A 6,000-nucleotide genomic window follows, 5' to 3' on the forward strand; every position below is an offset into this window, starting at 1 on the left:
GGAGAAATTATATTTTTTCTCCCATGGGATTTTTGGTAGGAGTGAAAATCCCCCAAGTGGGATTAAAAATCCCTCCAAAATCCCATGGGATTTTTTGATTTCAGGTGAAATATCTTAAAAACTACAATAGTTACAAGTGTAAATGTTGGTTCATGTCTTGTGGACATAAAATCCCATCTTTTTTTGTAAAGGGTTTATTTGTATCCTTAATAAAAGGGTTGGCGAAACTCCGGACTTTTGTCGTGTCCAGAGTTAAATGTCGCACTGTTCTATGCAAAAACGTCCCTTTGTCTTAAGTAATTATTCATTTATTATATCTTTGATAAAAAAAAAAATTGGAGGGGCCGGATCAACTAAGCAAAATGGGCCGAATCGACCATGGGACGGACCGTCTAGGGACGGATCGACTAGGGACGGACCGACTGTGGGACGGAACGACCTGCTACCTTCAATCTTTAGTAAAGAGTGAAGTGCGTTGAAGTGCGTGTATTTGAAAAACCTTCCTAAACATAAAAAATAAACACGCTTCAAATAGCGGCTTGAATGAGAGGTATAGAAGAAAAAAGAAAGAGAGCAAAGAGACAGAATACATACAAAAAACATGATAAAACCGTTTCTAGTGATAGAGGGCGAAGCCCTCTCACGGCCCGAAGGGTCGTGAGAGCGGAGCTCTCCCTATAGGTAACACGTATATACATGTTTAAAAGGAAAATATAGGAAAACAATGAAAAATTAAACCATACCTATGGAACTTGAAAATTTTGGTACTAATGGCGTCGAATCGAATACTATCGCGTGGACATGTATTTCTCCATTTTGAATCTCGTCTACCCTAGTTCACGTCGTTCTGAGATGTTACAAAAATTCGTAAAAGCATGTAAATCTTATTTTTTTTTAATCATATATAATCACTCCACCATTAAAGCCATGTTTGTTGTTGTGGTTCAGACGCTATGTTTGTAAATCTGCTAAAATACGACGCTGAATATGACGTCACAATGTACTGTTTACATCATTTGCGTTATATTTCCCGCGTTCAATATATAGGCGGATCAAATCATGCTAACTTCGGGATGTTTTTGTTCTGTTTTGGATATAGATACTAATGCCAAAATTTTTTTGCTTCGCCCTCAAACACGGTCACGCCGTAAAACATATTATTAACTGTTATATATCTATATACACTTCTTTTCTTCATTAAAAATTAGGTATCTTCGAATCCTATTATTATAACATGCCTCATAGATACTAGGTTGCAGCGAATTTATAGAGGGCAAAGCCCTCTCACGGCCCGAAGGGCCGTGAGAGCGGAGCTCTCCCTATAGGTAACACGTATATACATGTTTAAAAGGAAAATATAGGAAAATAATGAAAAAGTAAACCATACCTATGGAACTTGAAAAGTTTGGTACCAATGGCGTCGATTCGAATATTAGCGCGTGGACATGTATTCCTCCATTTTGAATCTCGTCTACCCTAGTTCACGTCGTTCTGAGATGTTATACATAAAATCCGTAAAAGCGTGTAAATCTTATTTTCTTAATCATATATAATCACTCCACCATTAACGCCATGTTTTTTGTTGTGGTTCAAACGCTTTGTTTGTAATTTGCTAAATAACGACGCTGAATATGACGTCACAATATACTGTTTACATCAATTGCGTTATATTTCCCGCGTTTAATATATAGGTGGATCAAATGTCCAAAAATTAGGATGCTTTGATACAGCTCCGTCCGCGTGCTAACTTCGGGTTGTTTTTGTCCCGTTTTGGATATAGATACTAATGTCAAAACTTTTTTGCTTCGCCCTCAAACACGGTCACGCCGTAAAACATATTAGAGGGCGAAGCCCTCTCACGGCCCGAAGAGCGGAGCTCTCCCTATAGGTAACACGTATATACATGGAAAATAATGAAAAATTAAACCATACCTATGGAACTTGAAAAGTTTGGTACTAATGGCGTCGATTCGAATATTATCGCGTGGACGTGTATTTCTCCATTTTGAATCTCGTCTACCCTAGTTCACGTCGTTCTGAGATGTTACATAAAATTCGTAAAAGCATGTAAATCTTATTTTCTTAATCATGTATAATCACTCCACGATTAACGCCATGTTTGTTGTTGTGGTTCAAACGCTATGTTTGTAAATTTCCTAAATAACGACGCTGAATATGACGTCACAATGTACTGTTTACATCAATTGCGTTATATTTCCCGCGTTCAATATGTAGGAGGATCAAATATCCAAAATTAGGATGCTTTGATACAGATCCGTCCTCGTACTAACTTCAGGTTGTTTTTGTTCTGTTTTGGATATAGATACCAATGCCAAAATTTGTTTGCTTCGCCCTCAAACACGGTCACGCCGTAAAACATATTATAGACCAACAAAAGAGCTAATTATTTGTTTACCTTATTCTCTCTATTATTTTTTTTTTGGCCGATTCGCCACCGGAAACACAATACGATAGATAAAAGCTCAAGGAATAAACCTATCACAACAGCTTTACTTTTCCCGGAATTCATTTAGAAGCTTTCGGAAATAGGCCTTAGCAACAAAGAGGGGGAAAAGCAGATATATATTGTCTGTATATCTATGATGATATGTTAATTCATTTTTGAAAATTATGAAGACATGTTGCAAATTAAGAGACATTAAATAAAAAGTGTTTCCGGTCTAACGAAACAAACAATGAAAAACATATATACACATGTTATAAGTCAAAAGTCTTTTCTATAGGATCGTAGTATCCAAATCAAGTAGAAATAATATGTTTTACGGCGTGAACGTGTTTGAGGGCGAAGCAAAAAAAATTTGGCATTACTATCTATATCCAAAACAGAACAAAAACAACCCGAAGTTAGCATGATTTGATCCGCCTATATATTGAACGCGGGAAATATAACGCAAATGATGGAAACAGTACATTGTGACGTCATATTCAGCGTCGTATTTTAGCAGATTTACAAACATAGCGTCTGAACCACAACAACAAACATGGCGTTAATGGTGGAGTGATTATATATGATTAAAAAAAATAAGATTTACATGCTTTTACGAATTTTTGTAACATCTCAGAACGACGTGAACTAGGGTAGACGAGATTCAAAATGGAGAAATACATGTCCACGCGATAGTATTCGATTCGACGCCATTAGTACCAAAATTTTCAAGTTCCATAGGTATGGTTTAATTTTTCATTGTTTTCCTATATTTTCCTTTTAAACATGTATATACGTGTTACCTATAGGGAGAGCTCCGCTCTCACGGCCCTTCGGGCCGTGAGAGGGCTTCGCCCTCTATAAATAATACCAAGTTCTTTTTTGTTTTAAATGTCAAATTTTCACAGTTACCTGCATTCAGCTGGGATTCGGAGACGTGGAGCGTGTGCGTTTATGATAGTTTATTTAGTGCACCAAACAGCATTTTTTCCATAATTTCGAAGCGTTTCGGACCAAGATGTCTTCCCACCATACGCGAAATTACCACGGACACATTCACTATATTTTGGTCTTGTAAAAGTTTTAGCATTTTCCTACCAGCCCCGAATTCTCCATCATCACAATATCCTTCGTGGAGTATTCCGTTATTGTCCTTAAATCTGTATATAAGGATGTTGTGGTTGGCTTTCCCATAGACCGGGTCCATCGAAATCTTCTTGTAGAAGTTCCTAACATTAGCATAGGTGTCTGCTTCAACTGCGGCCGCACTGAGTTGGTTTCCGCCCTCGCTGTGTGTATTAGAGCGTCCAGACTCCATTTCCTCAATTTTCTCTCTCTCTTTTTGGTCAAGTTGCAGAATTTCCTCAGCTGTTGGTGTGCTTACTTTGTCTTTGTAGACAGTTCCGTTTTGGAAAGACGAGCTTATCTCCAATCAGTCGTGTCTTAACATTTTCCTTCCAGTATTTATTGTTTAGTTCAACCAGCTTCTTTCGGGTTTCGTTAATCTGAACTGGAGCCTGCGGCGTTATATAGAAAGGTATTTCCATCCCTGCCTCTTTCTTTGTTTTTTGTTGTCTAAGGATGTAATCTTTCTGCTCAAATCTCACCAGCTTTCCCGTAATTGTACGAGGCTTTGCGCCTGGCTTGCGGTCACCCGAGTTTCTGTGAATATTGGCAAATTCTATTCCGTCAACTCCCAGGTGTTCTTTAATCAGATGAGGAACTTTAGTTCTCAAAGTTTTTGGAACTTTTTATCAACTGTAAGCAGACGTCCCATATCCTCCATTTGCAGTGACGTGTCATTTTCCTGGGCTGGTAGATATTGACATTCATGAAATGTATTCGTGTAATGGAAATTAGCGTGAAACTGAAATTTAAGTAATTAACTTGAAATGAAGTTGAAATGTACTTTGAATCATAATGAATGTCTGATATAGTCAGTAACTAAACCTTTCTGTAGGAAAAGTTGACACTGGAAATAAGATTGAGGTATGCCAGTGAGCATACAATGTTTTCTTTCGAGTGGTGTTTAACATTTTTGCATATAATTATTTTGAAGACGTATCCTTATATAGTATAGATATAATATCCTTATATAGTACAAACATAGTATCCTTATATAGTATAGATATAATATCCTTATATAGTACAAACATAGTATCCTTATATAGTAGATATAGTATCCTTATATAGTACAAACATAGTATCCTTATATAGTACAACATAGTATCCTTATATAGTACAGACATAATATCCTTATATAGTACAGACATAGTATCCTTATATAGTACAACATAATATCCTTATATAGTACAAACATAGTATCCTTATATAGTAGATATAGTATCCTTATATAGTACAAACATAGTATCCTTATATAGTACAACATAGTATCCTTATATAGTGCAACATAGTATGCTTATATAGTACATACATAGTATCATTATATCGTACAACATAGTATCATTATATAGTACAAACATAGTATCCTTAAATAGTACAGACATAATATCCTTATATAGTACAGACATTGTATCCTTATATAGTACAAACATAGTATTCTTATATAATACAGACATAGTATCCTTATATAGTATAGACATAGTATCCTTATATAGTACAGACATTGTATCCTTATATAGTACAAACATAGTATCCTTATATAATACATACATTGTATCCTTATATAGAACAAACATAGTATTCTTATATAGTACAAACATAGTATCCTTATATAGTACAGACATTGTATCCTTATATAGTACAGACATTGTATCCTTATATAGTACAAACATAGTATCCTTATATAGTACAAACATAGTATCCTTATATAGTACATATATAGTATCCTTATATAATACAAACATAGTATCCTTATATAATACAAACATAGTATCCTTATATAATACATACATTGTATCCTTATATAGTACAGACATTGTATCCTTATATAGTACAAACATAGTATCCTTATATAGTACATATATAGTATTCTTATATAGTACAGACATAGTATCCTTACATAGTACAGATATAGTATCCTTATATAGTACAGATATAGTATCCTGATATAATACAAACATAGTATCCTTATATAGTACAGACATAGTATCCTTATATAGTACAGACATTGTATCCTTATATAATACAAACATAGTATCCTTACATAGAACAAACATAGTATCCTTATATAGTACAAACATAGTATCCTTATATAGTACAGACATAGTATCCTTATATAGTACATATATAGTATCCTTATATAGTACAAACATAGTATCCTTACATAGTACAGATATAGTATCCTTATATAGTACAGATATAGTATCCTGATATAATACAAACATAGTATCCTTATATAGTACAGACATAGTATCCTTATATAGTACAGATATAGTATCCTTATATAATACAGACATAGTATCCTTATATAGAACAAACATAGTATCCTTATATAGTACAAACATAGTATCCTTATATAGTACAGACATTGTATCCTTATATAGTAAAGACATAGTATCCTTATATAATACAGACATAATATCCTTATATAG

At 34.4% G+C, this 6,000-nt stretch overlaps 1 long non-coding RNA gene across 4 annotated transcripts in view; it reads right to left on the reverse strand.

Annotated features, from left to right (window-relative positions):
* The window catches only part of LOC130051962 (uncharacterized), a 28,830-nt gene extending 26,353 nt beyond the window's left edge, over positions 1-2,477 (reverse strand). Inside the window, exons 1-3 of one of the 4 annotated variants that reach the window (XR_008800248.1) lie at positions 2,417-2,473; positions 1,933-2,036; positions 1,388-1,491 (exon numbers count right to left, since the gene is read on the reverse strand). This is a non-coding gene — a long non-coding RNA (uncharacterized LOC130051962). Of the gene's footprint in view, positions 1-1,387; positions 1,761-1,932; positions 2,037-2,416 lie in introns of those variants that run through there. The other 3 variants (XR_008800249.1, XR_008800250.1, XR_008800247.1) reach the window with 3 other exon arrangements.
* Positions 2,478-6,000: the final 3,523 nt, after the last annotated feature.

The sequence above is a fragment of the Ostrea edulis genome, chromosome 2 (genome assembly GCF_947568905.1).
Source record: "Ostrea edulis chromosome 2, xbOstEdul1.1, whole genome shotgun sequence".
NCBI classification, from domain to species: Eukaryota; Metazoa; Mollusca; class Bivalvia; order Ostreida; family Ostreidae; genus Ostrea; species Ostrea edulis.